The 19,776-nt window shown below is 41.4% G+C and overlaps 1 protein-coding gene across 2 annotated transcripts in view; it reads left to right on the plus strand.

Moving 5' to 3' along the window:
* Nucleotides 1–19,776, plus strand: part of ERBB4 (erb-b2 receptor tyrosine kinase 4) — a 1,221,345-nt gene that overhangs the window by 1,011,137 nt on the left and 190,432 nt on the right. The gene's annotated exons all lie outside the window — the stretch shown is intronic.

The following is a 19,776-nucleotide window of genomic DNA, read 5'->3' on the forward strand; positions in this document are numbered from 1 at the left end:
TTTATTGAGCACTTACCGTGTGCACAGCACTGCACTAAGTGCTTGGGAGGGTACGATAAAACAATGAACAGAATCATTCCCTGCCCACAGTGAGCTTACAGTCTGGTGGTGGGCAGGGGAGATAGACATCAATACAAAAATTACAGATATGTACATAAGTGCTATGGGACTGGGAGCGTGGGAAGAAGAAAGGGAGCAAGTCAGGGCAAAACAGAAGGGAGTGGGAGAAGAAGAAAGGAAGGACTTTTTCTGGGAAGGCCTCTTTCAGGAGATACACCCTTAATAAGGCTTTAAAGCAGCGTGGCTCAGTGGAAAGAGCACGGGCTTGGGAATCAGAGGTCATGGGTTCAAATGCGAGCTCCTCCACTTGTCAACTGTGTGAGTTTGGGCAAGTCACTTAAGCTCTCTGTGCCTGTTACCTCATCTGTAAAATGGGGATTAAGGCTGTGAGCCCCACGTGGGACAGCCTGATCACCTTGTATCCTCCCCAGTGCTTAGAACAGTGCTTTGCACATAGTAAGTGCTTAACAAATGCCATCATAATCATTTAAAGAGGGGTAGAGTCATTGTCTGTCAGATTTGAGGAGGCATTTGAGGATTCCAGGACAGAGGCAGGACGTGGGCGAGGGGTCAGCGGTATGATCGAGGTGAAGTGAGAAGGTTAGCATTAAAGGAGTGAAGTGTGCCAGCTGGGTTGCAGAAGGAGAGTAGAGAGGTGAGGTAGGAGGGAGCAAGGTGTGCTGTAAAGCCAATGGTGAGGAGTTTTTTTCTGATGTAAGAGTGGATAGGCAACCACCGGAGTTTTTTGAGGAGGGGAGTGACATGTCCTGTGCATTTTCATAGAATAATGATCCTGGTAGCAGAGTGAAATATGGACTGGAGTGGAAAGAGACAGGAGGCTGGGAGGTCAGTAGGGAGGCTGATGCCAGCGGGATGCCAGGCAGTATAAGATGACTGATTGAGAAGATAGGCAGAGAATTATGAGAAGCAGCATGGCTTAGTGGAAAGAGCATGGGTTTGGGAGTCAGAAGTTGTGGGTTCAAATCCCAGCTCTGCCACGTGTCAGCTGTGTGACTTTGGGCAAGCCACTGAACTTCTCTGTGCCTCAGGTCCCTCATCTGTAAAATGGGGAATAAGACTGTGATCCCCACGTGGGACAACCTGGTAACCTTATATCTCCCCCAGCGCTTAGAACAGTGCTTGGCACATAGTAAGTGCTTAACAAATACCAACATTATTATTATTATTCTCAATTTTATAGGTGAGGAAATTGAGGCTCAGAGAATTGAAGTGACTTGCTCAAGGTCACATAGTAGTAACTAGCGGTGGTGGAATTAGAACCCAAGTCCTCTAACTCCCAGGCCTATGCTCTTGGCCATGCTGCTACATACTTGAAAAGTGGAACCAATCAATCAAGCAAGCAAGCCAGCAAGCAGTAGTATGTAATGAGAGCTTTTTGTGTTTAGAGAACTGTACTAAGTGGTTGGGAGAGTACAATTACCACAGAGTTGGTAGATCCGTTGTTCTTTGCCCACATTGAAAGCATCCCAGAAATAGAGAGTATGGATGGAGAGAAAGAAATAGAGAGAGAGAATGGAGAGGGTGGGTAGAGAGAGAAAGAGAAGAGGAGAAGGAGAGAAAGAAGGAGGGAAAGAGAGAGAGAGAGAACACTCCCCTCACACCCACAGGAGATTTTTGGAGAGATCTGAAATCTGAGCCAGTTCTAGGGACCAGGGATTTTGCTATCTTAGTCGAGGGCTAGTATGTTGGTAAGGTCTTGGAAGCATCCTCCATTGATTGACTTGGGGGGACAGGAACTGCTCACAGACAGAGATTTCCTTTGACAAGTTTATAGCCTGTGAGAATTGCAAATTCAAGGTTTCAATAATAATAATAATGATGGCATTTGTTAAGCACTTACTATGTATGAAGCACTGTTCTAAGTGCTGGGGAGGATACAAGGTGATCAGGTTGTCCCACATGGGGCTCACAATCTTAATCCGCATTTTACAGATGAGGTAACTGAGGAACAGAGAAGTGCTTAGTACAGTGCTCTGCACATAGTAAGCGCTCAATAAATACAATTGATTGATTAACTCCTCACCCTCGGCTTCAAGGCTCTCCATCACCTCGCCCCCTCCTACCTCACCTCCCTTCTCTCCTTCTACAGCCCACCCCGCACCCTCTGCTCCTCTGCCGCTAATCTCCTCACCGTGCCTCGTTCTCGCCTGTCCCACCATCGACCCCCGGCCCACGGCATCCCCCAGGCCTGGAATGCCCTCCCTCTGCCCATCCGCCAAGCTAGCTCTCTTCCTCCCTTCAAGGCACTACTGAGAGCTCACCTCCTCCAGGAAGCCTTCCCAGACTGAGCCCCTTCCTTCCTCTCCCCCTCGCCCCCCTCTCCATCCCCCCATCTTACCTCCTTCCCTTCCCCACAGCACCTGTATATATGTATATATGTTTGTACATATTTATTACTCTATTTATTTATTTATTTTACTTGTACATATCCATTCTATTCATTTTATTTTGTTAGTATGTTTGGTTTGGTTCTCTGTCTCCCCCTTTTAGACTGTGAGCCCACTGTTGGGTAGGGAGTGTCTCTATATGTTGCCAACTTGTACTTCCCAAGTGCTTAGTACAGTGCTCTGCACACAGTAAGCACTCAATAAATACGATTGATTGATTGATTGTGACTTGCCCAAAGTCACACAGCTGACAAGTGGCAGAGCTGGGATTTGAACCTATGACCTCTGACCCCCAAGTCCATGCTCTTTCCACTGAGCCACGCTGCTTCTCATGACTCTCAAAATACTTCTTTCTCCCCTACTTACATATGCACGTCAAAGCTTGGTATGGTCCTTCACCTTCCTAATAATAATAGGATTTTTAAAGTGCTTACTCAGAGTCCCTGTCCCACATAGGTTTTACAATCTAAGAGGAAGGGAGAGTGACTATCTAAACATCATTTTAAAGATGAGGAGAATGAGGCACTGAGTCATTAAATGACTTGCCTATGGTCACATAGCATGCAGGTGGCAGAGGTGAGATTAGAACCCAGATCTCCAGACTCCCAGGCCTGCAATATTTCCAATAGGCCATACTGCTCCTCTGAATAGCAGAAGATGGGATGGACATATTCTCTGGGAGAGGGCCTGTCAGAATCTTTTCCCAACTCTTGGCATATGAAAACTAGCTCAACTCCAACCTCTGTCACAGAATCCTTAGGACCCTATTCTGGAGGCATAGAGTAATAATAATAATAATAATGACACACATGGCATTTGTTAAGTGCTTACTATGTGGCCAGCACCATATTAAGCGATGGGGTAGATATACGATCATCAGGTTCCACATGGGACTCACAGTCTGAGTAAAAGGGAAAACAGGTATTGAATCCCCATTTTGCAGATGACAAACTGAGGCACAGGGACGTTAAGTGACTTGACCGAGGTCACACAGGAGGTAAGTAGTGGAGCCAGGATTAGAACCCAGGTCCTCTGACTCCTAGGCCGGTACCCTTGGCTACATTACTTCTGAAGATAGTCTGAGGCCAGGGATACACTCCAACTCCAGCTTCCTCCTCTATCACCGTTCTTCTGAGACAAGTGCCTGTGAGGGAATGGAAGGGGAAATGGTGCCCAGGATCTGATGCACAAATCCAGTGGTGATGGCAATAGTTGGCAGCTGTGAAACTCTTTCTCCTCTTCTTCAACAAGCTACCACCTCCATGATTACCACTGCAGTCATGTGCCTATGTACTTTACAGGCCCTATTATTACTTAAGCACCCAATCATGGATAGCTCTCCTTTTCTTCTTGCCTCACATCTGTAAATCTATGTTGTATATTGCCCCACTATAACGCAAGCTCCTTGGGGGCAACTAACTCTATTTCACTCTTCTCAGTGCTTAATATAGTGCTCTGTTCCATAAATACTACTGATTGATTAATCGATTATTGTTTACCTACTGTGTCCCACTATAGTCTGTCTAGTTCAGTATAATCTGTTCCATCCTGTCACATGGTGGAACAGAACCCCAGCACCTTGAAGGTCTGGCCTATTGCTGGATATGTGGTCCCTTGGCTCTGGGCCTTCACAAGTTTATATACTTTTGAAGCCACTACCTTATTATCATTGAAGTGGAAAAAGCAATCCCATATTTTATACAAAGACAGTTAATGTGATTTTCAGTCATAAGCTTTGACTGTGTCAGAGCAACTGAGGCAGTTTATGCAAAATGGAAAAAAAAAAACCAGAAGTATGGGAACTGAGCTTGGAAGTCCAGATGAAATCTACAGGAATGTTAATAACTGCTGGAGCCTTCATGTGGCCAATTTTGTTGTCATTTCCCTGGAAACAGACTGGGGAAAGAGCATAAGAAAGCACCTCGAAAAACTTCAGTTTGGTTTTGAATGCTGCAAGCTGTGTTGCCTAGTTGAAAGAGTTTAAGGTTAGGATTCAAATGAAATAAATTATAATTCTGGCTCCATCACTGTCCTACTGTGGGACCTCGGGCAAGTCTCCTACATTCTCAGGGCCTCAGTTTGCTAATATATAAAATGGTGCTGAAATATTTGGTTTACCTCCAACTTTGACTGCGTTTGATCCGATTATCTTTTATCTACCTCAGTGCTAAGTACGGTGTTTGGCACCAAGTGCTTAACAAATATCATTATTATTATAATCATACCTCAGTCATTCAATAAACAGCATTTAGAATCTTCTAAGATGCTAGTGTTAATCAGGTGGCCAAGAAGTGATATTTCTTCTTAGGCTTGCGGAAAGATTGTAAACCTAGTATTCCTGGTGGTGTTCTACAGCTTTCTTCTCTTGGCTTTCTGAGAACTTTTAAAGTTGATGGAAAATGAGCTGGAGCAGGTTTCAGACAACGTGGGAATCACGTAAATGCAGGATGAAAGTCAGAACCAATGCGATTTGGTAATCGGGCTCAGATTTCAAGGGCATCGGACACCTCTAATGGATTCATAATGATCCTAATGACAGAGTGAGCCTATTATTGAATAGCCAGCACCCTTTTCCTGGGGGGAAATGATGAACTGAGGAGCTTTAGTTAAAATATCCTACAGCCTCCTGTGTTCCCGTAAACCAGCAGATTGTATTTCACACGCATTCTTCCTGCACACCCCTGTGTTCCATTAGGAAAGCATAGTGTTTTCTCCATTCACAGAATGGCTGAGATGGGTTGTCAGTGGCCAGGCTTCCTGAATTTTGGGATATGGTCTCTTGGGATCAATGAGGCATGACTAGAAAAATTCCCAAAGACTGGCAGTCAAGTCAAGATATATCAATTAAGCAAGTCCTAATTCTTGGTGAGTAGAGAAGTCAATACTCACAAAAATGTATTGTGCTGATAACCTTTCCATTTAATTACACCCAGACCTCCAGCATGGAATATTGTCTTTATTTGATAGAAGTTCATCATGTATTTGCACAATTCCCACATTGTGCATTTACTCATCGTAAAAACTGCAGGCAGCCCTATTCAGATAATGACAACTTTTGTATGCATTGCTTTTAAAACACAAGCATTCCTCTATAGGAGATAAGCAATTCCTCATGCCATTTATTCAGGCTGGCTGATAGCTGCTCTTCCTATGAAAATCACAGTTGAAGAAGGCTTCTGGACCCTTGGCCCAATCCCCCGGCCACAGTCTAAAAACACACGAAGTGCTGTAATCTTTACAAAGATAGGAGGGGGTAAGGTGACCAAATGCTTTAAGTCAGTGGTAAGGAATTTCTGTTTTGGTGGAGGGTGATGGGCAATCCCTGGAGGTTGTGGAGGAGTGGGGAAATATGGGCTGAATGGTTTTGTAGGAAAATGATCTGGGAAACAGAGTGAAGTATCGACTGAAATGGCGAAAGACAGGAGCAGGGAGAAGCAGCATGGCTAAGTGGATAGAGCATGGGAGTCAAAGGTTCTGGGTTCTAATCCATGGCTCCACCACTTGTCTGCTGTGTGACGTCTCTATGCCTCTGTTCCCTCATCTGTAAAATGGGGATTAAAGCTGTGAGCCCCATATAGGATATGGACTGTGTCCAACCTGATTACTTTGTATCTACCCCAGTGCTTAGAATAGTGCCTGACAGAATTTGTAAATGCTTAACGAATACCATAGGAAAAAAAAAGGGAGATCGGAAAGGCAGCTGGCACAGTAATCAAGGCAGGAAAGGACAGGAGCTCCGATTAATGTTGTAGCAGTCTGCATGGCGAGGAAAGGGCAAATTTTAGCAATGTTGTGAAGGTTAATCTGACAGAATTTGGTTACAGATTGAATATGCCTAGGCTGTCAAGATGGATTCCCAATTGTTATTGTAATGGTATTTGTTCAGCACGCTCTATGTTCCAAGCACTGCACTAACCTCTGGGATAGATGTAAGATAATTAGGTCAGGCAGAGTCCCTATCTCCACACAGGACTCACAGTCTAAGTAGAAGGGAGAACAACAATCGAATCTCCATTTTACAGATGAGGAGGCTGGGGCACAAAGAAGTTAAGTGAGTTGTCTAAGGTCCCACAGCAGGCAGGTGCAGAGTCAGGAATAGAAGCCAGACTGTGAGCCCGCTGAGGGACAAGGACCATGTTTGAACTGATTATCTTGTATCTGCTCCAAAGCTTCATGCATAGTGAGCACTTAACAAATACCACAGTTATTCTAATAATTATTTTGCTACAGCAATGAGTGGCGATGTACCACTACACTGGGGGTTTTCTGCAGCAGTAACATCCTCACCTACATGGGCCTGGGCCAGGGAAAGAGTCTGTTCATTCATTCATTCATTCAATTGTATTTATTGAGCGCTTACTGTGTGTAGAGCACTGTACTAAGCACTTGGGAAGTACAAGTCGGTAACATATAGAAATGGTCCCTACCCAACAACAGGCTCACAGTCTAGAAGGGGGAGACAGACAACAAAACAAAACAGGTCTGTGCTAGTCCCACCCCTAAGCCCTTCCCTGACTGTTACTTGCTCACCCATGAATGTTCTTCATCATGCCATCCCCTCACCACCCTCCCCCTACCCCTGCCAGAAATTTCTGCTCTCCACCACTCACTGCTCCCCCTCACCTCAACTGTTATGGTTTCTTGATTTGAAGCTCTTGGTCACATTATAATAATTGTCGTACTTGTTAAGGGCTTACTATGTGCCAAGCACTGTTCTGTTACAAATCAGATCAGAATCAGATATTAGGTCAGATACCATCCCTTTCTCACAGTGTAAGGGAGAGGGAGGACAGGCATTAAATCCTTATTTTATAGATGAGGAAACTAAGGCATAGAGAAGTGATCATACATCAGTGGAGGATCTTGGATTAGAACCTAGGTCTCCCAACTACCAATACTGTTCCTTTTCTGGTATGCCATAATTTGTTGGTGACTCTTCAGTTCATGAGGTTTGGTCATGCCAGTATTATAAATACATAAAAAATGTCATTATCGGCTCAGCCCCCTCCAGAATACTTGAGTGGGGCCTCAAACACCATTCACTTACCCTCCATATCCCTGTTTTTTCTCTGGAGGGTCTCTGTAGAGAGCTTGGCCATTAATTTTTACTAAGCCCTCTTAAACCAAATACCATTTCTAGTTGCATAATATCCTGTGGGAATAAATTCAATATGTTTAACATCCACTGCGTGAAGAATAATTTCCCCTTGTCTGGGTGAACCTACCACCTTTCTGCTTTAGCAGGTGCCCCCTCATCCTGGTGACTTAGAATTCTGCATTCACTTTTTTCACATATCTCGTGATATATTTGTCCTCACTATAATTTTATTATTATTAAATGCATCACAATGCCCAGGATTGATTTTAAGTGGTTACCCAGTATTTCTCAGAATCTCTGCCTTGTGTAGTATTTACAAATACACTCAAGCATAATATTCTTACAGACATCACCCAACATGGGATGACTTTTTCTTCCAACAAAGTCATGATAATACTTTTCCAGCACTGCTAAGGGCTGCCGCTAATCCCTTCCACTTTATTTCATCAGTGTAAAAAGTCACTCTGTCTTTTTTAGTTTAGTATTTAGGCAGACAAAATAAAAAGGATAATAATAGCAGTAATTGTGGTCTTTGTTTATCAATCAATTATATTTATTGGGTTCTTGTTATGTCCACAGCATTGCACTAAGTGCTTGGGAGAGCACAATATAACAGAGTTGGTAGGCATATATTCTGCTCATAAGGAGCTTACAGTCTAGAGACTTTGTTAAATGCCTACTCTGTGCCAAGACCTGTAGTAAGAACTGGGGTAAATACAAGATAATCAGGTTGGACACAGTTTCTGTCCCACATGGGTCTCACAGACTAAGTAGAAAGGAGAGCAAGTATTTTATCCTCATTTTACAGATGAGAAATCCAAGGCACTGAGAAATGAAGGGACTTGTGTAAGGTGACCCAGCAAGCTAGCAGCAGAGCCAGAATTAGAACCCAGGTCCTCTGATGCACAGGTCCATAGTCTTACTGTTAGCCCACACTGTGCTGATGAGCACTTTTTGCGGGAAAAACGTTACCCTGATATTTCCCGGAAAAATAATCAATTGGTGAGGTCTTTTATTCCTCAGGTGAAGCCAGCAGAGTTTCCAGCAGGTGGTCCTGTGAGATGCAATTTTTATCTAGGGTTTTTATCCACTTATAAAAGTAATGTAGCCTCTCGGAACTGAAATAGGTTTATTATCTGTTTGAAAATAATTAGACTCCATATCACAAGCTTGCCTGCGAAGCTTTTTTTGGGAGTCTCCTAGCTCATTGAGGTGAAGAGTTGAACGGGTGCTGGTCAGCTGGTACTATTCAGCAGATAATAATAGAAGAAAATGCTGCTTAGCTAGGGAAGAAAGTTAACTTGGGAAAAATCTAAATGAAAGGCTTGGAATTTATTGTTGGAAATAAATTTCTCGTTTTCGCTGACTACACTCTGGAGAGTTATGCTTTCTCTTTATTCCCAGGAATAGATCATAAGGATCAAAAGGAGGTTGGTTGGTCCCTTCCCACTTGCAAAAATATAGGATGGGGAATTGCTTGTTGGTTTAGACATTGTCAGCTCTCCCATGCATGTGAGAAATGAACTACCACTGAACTCTGGAAGATATTTTCATTGCAAACACAAGGTATTTGGGCATAGAGCACTGAAAGAGGTTCTACTCAACTCCATTACAGAAAAGAGAAAAGTTCCTTTAAAAGGGCAAAAAGAAAAAAATGGTTGCATCAAAGAGGAAAACTATATTTACACCACAGGCAAGACACAGGAAACAATCTGTGTGAGAAGCACACATGTTTCTTTGGGAGGAGAGTGTTGTCATAAGTGTGGCTTTCTCTTTAGCCTCATGTAGGTGGCATCAGAAAAAAAGGCCCATCTTTCTTCAATTTAAATATCTGTGGAATTTCAATTTGATAAGCACCCCTGCTACTCTAACACTCACCAAAGCAAATGCATTTATTATGAATTTGAAAGGAGAAGTTCAAGTTCTTTGTTTCCCACCCTTTTTTCCAAAAACTTAACTCTCATTCTTTACACATCATCAAAACAGGCTGTCACCACGTTTGGGACTGCCTCTTTGACAGGGGTGGCTCAGCAAATTATTATTTACATTTTTGTCTGAATATAATAATAATAATAATAATAATAATAACAATAATAACGGAAGCAGTGTGGCCCATGAGAAGCAGCATGGCCTAGTGGATACACCACGGGTCTGGGGGTCAGAAGGATGTGGGTTCTAGTCCCGGCTCTGCTGCTTGTCAGCTGTGTGACCTCTGGCAAGTCACTTAACTTCTCTGTGTCTCAGTTCCCTCATCTATAAAATGGGGATTAAGACTGTGAGCCTTATATGGGACAGGGACTGTGTCCAACCCGATTAAGGTGTATCTACCCCAGCACTTAGAACAGTGCCTGGCATGTAGTAAGCACTTAACAAATACCATTAAAAAATACTAATGGTATTTGTCAAGTCCTTTTAGGTGCAAAGCACTGTACTAAGTCTTGGGTAGATCAAAGATCATCAGGTCGAACACAGTCCCTGTCCCACATGAGGCTCACAGTCTAAACAAATGGGAGAATAGGTAGTGAATTCCCATTTTACAGAAGACAAAACTGAGACACAGAGAAGTTAAGGTACTTGCCTAAAGTCACACAAAAGGCATGTGGTGAAGTCAGGATTCAAACTCACGACTCTGACCCCCAGGTCTCTGATATTTCCACTAGGTGCGATGCTTCCGTAAGTCCTTTCATGCAAACAATTTCTCCACCCTTCTTACCACCTTCCAATTAGCTTCTCAACACACAGATTGGCAGATGTTTGTCCGTCAGTCAATCATATTTATTGAGTGCTTCCTGTGGGCAGAGCACTGTACCAAGCACTTGGGAGAGTATACTATAACAACAGACACATTCCCTGCCCACAACAAGCTTACAGTCTAGAGACTTTTTGTCACCAATAAGATCCTTTCTGGAGAAACCAATCAGAGGAAGCAACTTATAAACACCCAACAAAGCAATGCTTTCAATAATCAAAGCAGGTCTCTCAGGGAAGTAATTGTTTCATAATCCTTACTACCTTAGCATGACACATCTTTGCTGTGTCCCTATGGGCATGACTGAAAAGACCTTTTTTATGACATGCTCTTCAGTAGGTTATCAACTAAATGAGAAAAAAAATCCATTAAGAAGAGAGAAACAAAAAGCTTACCACTTTATCAGAAAATGCTTCAAAGCTTTAATGGAAGATAGTTTCTGTGATTGTTAAGCTGATTCCTGACTTAAAACTTCAAGAGATCCTAGAAAAATAAAACCTTGGGTCGGGGGAGAAGTGAATTAAGATCATTTACATTTAAAGCATATGCTAAATGATAATGATAAGTGCTTAGAAAATATCATGATTATTATTTACTAAAGGACAGTCTGAATCGCAATTTGGTGTGCTACAGGTCTGCACGAAAATTTGAGTACTTTAAAACTTTATTTCCCAATGGTTCAGTGATGTAGGAGAAGCACTACCATATTATCATGTGGTCCAGTATTTTTTTTAAAAAAACTAACTATACTACTATATAAGGTTTACTAGTCAGTTTCGAGCTCAGTTCTGAGAAGTTGAGTTAATCAGGTGTTGGAAAATGGTCCTCCATTTTTTTTATCTTTGTTCTTGTTTTAAGAACTTTTCTTTGAAACTACCTTTTAGTTACATACCAAACTGAAACAACAAAGCAGAGCCTTTACAATGTTTCACTACACTTGTAATGGTGTTCAATTATTAGAAACTGAATTCCTAATTATAACTCCAATAATTATCATTATTAGTAATAATAATAATAACAATTGTGTTATCTATTAAGCACTTACTATGTGCCAAGCACTATACTAAGTGCTGGGGTGGATTCAAGCAAATCGGATTGGATACAGTCCCTGTCCCACGAGGGCTCAGAGTCTCGATCCCCATTTGACAGATGAGGTAACTGAGGCATGGAGAAATAAAGTGTCTTGCCCAAGGGCACACAGCAGACATGTGGCAGAGCCAGAATTAGACCCCATGACCTTCTGACTCCCAGGCCCATGCTCTACCCATTAGGCCATACTGCTTCTCAAAAGAAGTCTATGAACTAAATCAACATGGCATAGGTCATGAGTTCTAATCCTGCCTTCTTAACTTGTCTGCTGTGTGACCTTGGGCAAGTCACTTCACTTCTCTGTGCCTCAATTCCTTCATTTGCAAAATGGGGATTGAGACTGTGAGCCCCACATGGGACAGGAACTGTGTCCAACCTGATTTATTTGTTTCCACTCCAGCACTAAGTACAGTGCCTGACACATAGTAAGTGATTGACAAATGTCACAATTATTACTATTATTTCAGTATCCTATATAATTAATCGATGGTATTGAGGGCTTTCTACGTGCTCAGCACTGTGCTAAGTGATTGGGAAAGTCCAATACAATACAGTTGGTTGGCCCTTTCCCTGACCACAAGTACCTTACAATCTGCAGTCTATAAACTCACTTGGTACCATTATCCTACCACTTAATGATTGATCATTTAACCCAAAGAAATACAATTTTTATTTGATTGGCGATGATAGAAATTGAAATATCCCTGAGTCTACAGGGGTAATCTATAGTAGTCTATCTGTCACTTCCTTAGAGTGACCCACCATGGCAGAAGCAAGGAATCTGATTACTAAGAAGCATAGTCTGATTCTTTGAAGGTCACATTCCTTTTTTTTAATTCCCATGGTTGTTTCCTGTATAAATATTTGTGTCTTTCTGATACCCTTGCCTTCCCCAGTAAGTGTGTGTGTGTGTGTGTGTGTGTGTGTGTGTGTGTGTGTGTGTGTGTGTGTGTGTGTGTGTGTGTGTGTGTGTGTTGGGGGGGAGGGCATGGGTAAGTCTATAAAGGAAGTAGCATTCTTATTTGCAAAGAGGAATTTCAAGAATTTTAAACACAGAGCGAAACCCCATTCTGGATGTATTCCTGTGGCCTGGATTAATTATGGAAATAGAAAGGGATTTTGCTGATGACTGATGATAAAATGAAGGAAAAAACAGGAGCCCTATTTCTGAAGAAGGCAGCATTTGTTTTAAAGAAACGTCTGGCTTTAGTTTAATGCTTCACTTTTGTCCTGTCAAAAATTTCAGATGTTGAGAGCAGTAAATAGCATTCACTGAAAATCCCAAAGTGGTCAAAATCAAGAAGGATTGACTCTTTTTTCCCTCATTGACAGTCTTTTTCCCTCCTTATTGCCTAGTTCTTTCACTGGACTCCCAGGGCAACCGTCTCTCTGATTCTGGTAAATTCCCAGGGGGTTCTAACTATGCGCTTATTAAAGTCCCAACACTCTGAGGACTTGAAAATCTTTTCTGGTAATGAATACATTATGTGTTTCTATGACACAGGATCAGTCAGTCTAATACTGTGTCTAATACTGTTAGACTGTGTCTAACCTGATTCACTTGCATCCACCCCAGCACTTAGTACAGTCCCTGCCACATAATAAGTGCTTAACAAACACCATAATTATTATGCTCTTTCAAAATCAGTGTAGAATATATTAGGTGCTTAATATAGGCCAACCACTGTATTAAGTGCTGGTCTAGTTACAAGATAAGTAGATCAGATACCACCTATTAACAATGGTGGTATTTGTTAAGTGCTTACTATGTGCCAAGCACTGTTCTAAGTGCTGGGGTAGATACAAGGTAATCAGGTTGTCCCACATGGGGCTCACAGTCTTAATCCCCATTTTACAGACGAGGTAACTGAGGCACAGAGAAGTTGTGACTCACCCAAAGTCACACAGCAGACATGTGGCGGAGTCGTGTGAGCCCCCCTTCCATGAAGGGACAATGACCATGTCCAATTCCCTCCTGTATATTCCTTCCTAGTGTTTTATACAATGCTCTGAACACAGTAATTGCTTAAATGAATGCCACTTACTACTATTACTATTATTCATTCATTCAATTGTATTTATTGAGCACTTACTGTGTGAAGAGCACTGTACTAAGTGCTTACTACATGGTTCCTGTACCATATATGTCTCACAGTGAAAAGGGAAGAGAGAACAGATATTTAATCCCCATTTTACAGTTGAGAACACCAATGCATAGGGAAGGAAAGTGACTTGCTCAAGGTCTCACAGTTGAACTGGGATTAGAACCCAGGTCTCCTAAATCCCAGGCCCATGCTCTTTCCAATAGACTATGCTCTTTCTCCTAAGGTTTAAAGTCATAATATGAAAGATCACTAATAAGTGTGGCCCTTGGAAAATCAGATAGTCCAGAATAAATGCCCCAAGGATCATCTCAACAACCAAGCCTGTCCTGTTTCAAGCGAGGACCAGGGAATCTCCCCCATTCTATCTCTCACCAATGAGTGTCCTGCCTCCTCCAGAGGCAACCCCCATTTCCAGAGGATGCTGGGAAACTTGGGAGATCTTGGTCCTGAAGGATCCACTCCAAGACCAAGGCAAAGCAATGCCCACATTAGCTTGCAGCTTTCCAAGATCCTCCTGGATCATCCCCTTCCCAGCCTCTGAGTCCTACAAAAACTGGCAGAATTGCATAGATCCCTTGGAAATGAGGAGGGTAGAGGTGAAAATGCCATTCATTCACACCCACTCAATCAGCACTGTCAAATAGACCCAAATGAGCATCCAGGTGTGCGTGCCTGTCTTGTGAGGGTGGATTTTGTTCGGTTTTTACGGACCTTGTAAAACAATCTAAAAAATAGAATAGCAATCTGTTTAAAAACTACTGAACCCTATCCAGAATTAACAAACACTTTCCCAGCCATTCACATTAGTGAAAAAGCAGCAATGAATGTCCCACTTTAAAACAGATGCAATTAGTACCAAGATTTCACAATAAGGCATTGAAAACCTATGTTTAAGAACTTCCTATTATTGAGGAATTTTCTCAAGCATGCCTTTAGGACAGATTAGCAATTCAAAGTAGAGAGAGTGATGTTTCAGTTTGTAAAGGATAATGTATATGTGAGATTGCTGTTTCGTTGATAGTAAATGATGGTTTTATGGGTCTATGTTAGGAATGCAAGGTATTATTTTCATCAACCTAAAGTGTAGCACATTCCTGAAAAGGCACTGTTGATTTTAAGGTTAATAGTCAGATAATCAGAATGTGATGAGATGCTGTTCCAAAATAAGGTTGGCCTAGCAGTTTGTAAAAATATAGGCGTAAACTTCCGAAACCATTCTGAAACATGGGCTTCTGTTAATTCCTTTCGACCATGAAATATCATCTTACGTGTTTTGGGGATGACAGGTCGATACACCAGCAAGAGAATACTGGCATACATGAAACTCAGTGATTAACACATCAACAGCAGTCCTTAAAATAATCCAGCACAAGGTCTCCTGGAGGATCATTGATTTATATTGATCATCTTTTGCTTCACACTGCTATAAGTATAAACCTGTAATGGAGTAAAATATCTGTTGGGCTGGATAAAATGGGAAATGGATCATGGGTAGAATCTGAGACTGGACATGAGAAAACTCATTCTGTTCCATCCTCTGACATCCATTCTGTAGAGACATGGTAGTGTGAAAGGCAGCTCTCCTTTTTCTGTCTCTGAGGCCAATACTTTATCCTCAAAATGGATTCTCTTTTTCCATTAGCATTCCCCACACAGTGCAAACATTCGTGCATTGCATTATTGATTCCTGGCAGCTTTAATCCATCACTAGAACAACAACTGGCCTGTAGAAATTGATACAAATTCAAATTAACACATATTGAGATTATTGTCTACTGGTTGATGAGAAGAAGAGAGTTCCTTAGCACTCTTTGAAGCCAGCTAAGTCTTTGAGTTGGATCAATTCCAGAGATCCTGATAAGGTGGAAAATTGGGGGCTTTTAAATGCTCTGCTTGGAGAGAACAAGTTTTGTCAACTGAGCCATTTTTCTCTTACGGATATTATTTTTGAGGCTACGTCATTGTCGTGAAATCTTTAGAAATTAATATTTAACTAAACTGTGTTAATAGGTATTTACTTTAGTCTCACATATACCCTTAAAGAGATAGTCATTAAATGCTGTTGTAATCACAAGGAGTGTCTGCATATAGCCAGTTGTAAAGTTTTTTGGGGAAAGTACTTCTCAATTCTGACTCTAGACAATTTGCTTCCTCATGAACGCCTTTACTGGAAACCTAGTTCTCTTTTGTTTGGCATCAATATCTCCAAAGCACCTCATTTGTAACAAAGTAAATTCACCTAGGCAGCAAGGTATTATAGTACTTTTACAATTATTTTTCTCAAAATGGACGCCTCTTTACATAATTCAAAATTAGTTGTTCGAATTAGATACTTTGTGTCTCTGGACACCTATATTTTAGCCTCATGAGGAAAATTAGAAGTTCTTATCGGTGAGTTGTATGGAAAATGATGTAAATTTAATATTAAAGGATTCTGCTCTTGTGCAACATCGGATTTTAATTGGATAGACTGATCTTTATTTTATAAACCAAAATGCAGAGATAAGCAGAAAGGCACATGGTGTCCTAACTCTGCAACAGGAATTTGATAAAATGTTTAAGTCAAAGGATGTAATTACCTCTATCACAGGAGATGATGATACCAAATTGCCTCTGATAACAGCGATATCTAGGATCAATAGCATTTTGGTGATGTTCATTAATCAGTTCACATGAACTGACTTCTGTTTTCATTTAATCCTAAAACTAAAATGTACAGCCTTATCTGTGTGGATTCTAAAGCAAACTAATTCTTTAGTACTTCATGATGAGAAGGCTTAGTTAGAGAAGTCTGTCAGAATTACATGTAAATTACTTCTTTACTGCAAGTAATCTGCTTTAATATTTCAGTATGTAAAACTGTGTGGTTGCGTTTTTGTAATATCCATTCCTACTTTTCCAGTAGCGGTGAGACATGATTGTGATGGGCTTCTGAGATACACTATTCACCATAGAGGCAACTGGAACTCTTTGAATACACGCATTTAGAGAAGCAGCATGGTGTAGTGGACAGAGCACAGAGCTGGGAGTTAGAAGGTCATGGGTTCTAATCCTGCTTCCCCCTTTGTCTGCTGTATGACCTTGGGCAAGTCATATCACTTCTCTGTGCCTGAGTAATGTAAAATGGGGATTGAGACTGTGAGCCCCATGTGGGAGAGGGACTGTTTCCAACCCAATTTCCTTGTATCCACCCCACCGCTTATTACAATGTCTGGCACACAGTAAGCGCTTAACAAATGCCATATTTATGAGAAGCAGCGTGACTTAGTGGAAAGAGCACAGGCTTGGGAATCAGAGGACATAGGTTCTATTCCCGCCTTTGCCACTTTGCTGTGTGACCTTGGCAAGCCACTTAACTTCTCTGTGCTTCACTTGCCTCATCTGCGAAATGGACATTAAGACTGTGAGCCCCATGTAGGACAACCTTGTGTGTACCACAGCGCTTATAACAGTGCTTGGCACATAGTAAGTGCTTAACAAATACTCATAGTAATTATTATTAGTAACTGAATACTAAAATGGTTTTTTAAGCATGATATACAACCATACTGAATTTAATAATAATAATGGTATTTATTAAGCAATTTGAATATATCACTAGGGTTGATATAATCAGATTAGACCTAGTACCTGTCCTGCATGGACTCACAGTTTAAAGGAGAGGGGAAACAGGTATATGATTCCCATTCTACAGATGAGGAAACCAAGGGTCAGAGAAGTATACTTACTCAGTTTGCAGTAGGCTAGTGGTGGAGCCTGGATTAGAACCCGGATCTCCTGATTTCCAGTTCAGAATTTTTGCCCCTAAGCTCTGCTGTTTCTTGTATTGCCAAGTTCACATTGAGCTCAATATTTTCAGAAATGTATAACACCAAAGCCTTGTCCATATTATAAAGCTGTCCTCCATTTCCAAAGTTGGCATTACAGTGGTGAAATCTTTGTCATACATGTGAATGGGGTGGGAAGAATGATTTTTGATGGTATTGTAGTTGCCCCAGCATTAGTGTTTGGCACATAGAAAGTGCTGAGCAAATTGCACAATTATTAAGCTCCTTGTGGGCAGGGAACATCCTTACCAACTCTTTTGTATTGTATTCTCCCAAGCACTTAGCACAATGCTCTGCACATGACAAACTCTCATTAAATATCTTCGACTAATGGATTATTGGACACATCCTTCCATGTTGAATGCAAAGAAAGGTATATCTTTCCTGGGCTGATGCATTTGCCCCATTCAAAAAGCTCCTTGAGAACAGGGATCATGTCTACACACTGTATTGAACTCTCCTAAGTGTTTAGTACAGTGCTCCCACAAAATAAGTGTTCAGCAAATACCGTGGATTGATTTAGAATCTGTCTATTCTGAGCTTGTTGTGAGCAGGGAACATGTCTACCAACTCCGTTATATTATACTCTCACAGGTGCTTGGTACAGTGTTCTGCACACAGTAAGTACTCAATAAATATTATTGATTGATTGACTGATTGAGCCTGCCTCTTGGAATCATGATTTTTGACTTGATCATGATTGGTCCACTCCAGTGGTCTTCCGAGGGTCTAGTCCTACAATACCCTATTTGTGCCTGTCCTTCACCGAGTCTTTAAACTGTTTCTTCTATTCTGTCACACCTGCCCGCCACCCAACTAGTGTTATCCCTTTCAATTTCCTATACTGCAGATGCTTACGCATTCAGTTGTTATCCATTAACCTTTCATGTCTCACAGAGTTCCTCAACCTCCTTGCTGTGTGACTTTGGACAAGTCATGTGACTTCTCTGTGCCACAATTACTATGATTAAAAACTATGTCCTTCACTTCATCTGTAAAATGAGATGAAATATCCGTTGTCTCTCTCTGTGACTTGAGTCTCAGTGTGGCTTTTGTGGGTAAGGTAATGTGTCTGATCAAATTATCTTGTATTGGCCCCAGTTTTTTTGTGCAGTGCTTGACATGTAGTAAGTGCTTAATAAATACCATCATTATCATCATCATTATTGTAATCATCACATTCATCATCATTATCATTGTCAACATCATCAGGATTGGGTATCCTTGTGTGTAGATTTATTCAGGAATGGCAGCCACTTCTAATGCTTTTCCATTTTTCATGACCTTACCTTTAGAAGTTATAACTTCAAAAATCAGAGCTAGGGTCATCTTCTCACATTTTGGCTGGTCTTCCATCAATCCATGGTATTTGTTTAGTGCTTACTGTGTGCAGAACACTGTACTAAGCTCTTGGAAAAGTACAATAGAGTTAGTAGTTGTGATACCTGCCTAGAAGGAGCTGACAATCTAGTGTCTATGCATTGAAGGACTTCATAGTAAGAGGCATTATTATGTTCTGGTCATCTGTGAAAATTCCTTCCTAGGTTGGTTGAGATAAGGGCAGTTCCATCTGTACTCTTTAGAGGTGCCATTGTGTTGTGTACAGGGCCAATTTTACTGACAAGTAAATGTCTATCAGAAGCTAGATGATGCTTTGTAGACACACCCATTCAGGTCATTATTTTTGTAACTAGGGTTCCTTTATTCATTTAATCCTATTTATTGAGTGGTTACTGTGTGCAGAGCACTGTACTAAGTGCTTGGGAAGTACAAGTCGGCAACATATAGAGACGGTCCCTACCCAACAATGGGCTCACAGTCTAGAAGGGGGAAAAAGACTCATTGCTGCAGTAAGATTACTGTGGGGCTATGACAAAGGCCTTGCAGGTTTATTTACTCTCCTTGATATACCCCCTTTTGGGTAATTTGGATGATACTTTTAGATCATTGGTTATATTGATTGCTTGAGTTTGGAGCATATCAATTGCACACATGGCTCCTCAAATGGCTGCAGTGATCCAACCTTAATATCGGGCTCAAAAGCTTCATGGATTCTTCCTGCCTGTTAACAGTAATAGCAGTAGTTGTATCATTAGCCAGCCTACAGTCTATTTCTTTCTAAATTGTGCTGCTGATCTGAAAAATAGTAGATTCAATTCATTCAAGCAGTGGTATTTTGCCATGAGTTTCCTATCTTTGCATTCCTTCCTGTTGCCCTGAAATTCCCTAAATGGGGGACCCTCTCCCCACTCTCCCCACAGTCTCTCATATCTGGAGACATTGTTGATCACAACACAGGCATACACTCTCTCTCTCTCTCTCTCTCTTTCTTTCTCTCTCTCTCTCTCTCTCTCTCTCAATTTGCAGTACTCACACCTCTATAGCAGTTTAGAAATTATAAATAGATCAGTCAGTAAAGATGTTTAAATGGTTTGGGATC

This window comes from Tachyglossus aculeatus, chromosome 7, assembly GCF_015852505.1.
Source record: "Tachyglossus aculeatus isolate mTacAcu1 chromosome 7, mTacAcu1.pri, whole genome shotgun sequence".
NCBI lineage: Eukaryota > Metazoa > Chordata > Mammalia > Monotremata > Tachyglossidae > Tachyglossus > Tachyglossus aculeatus.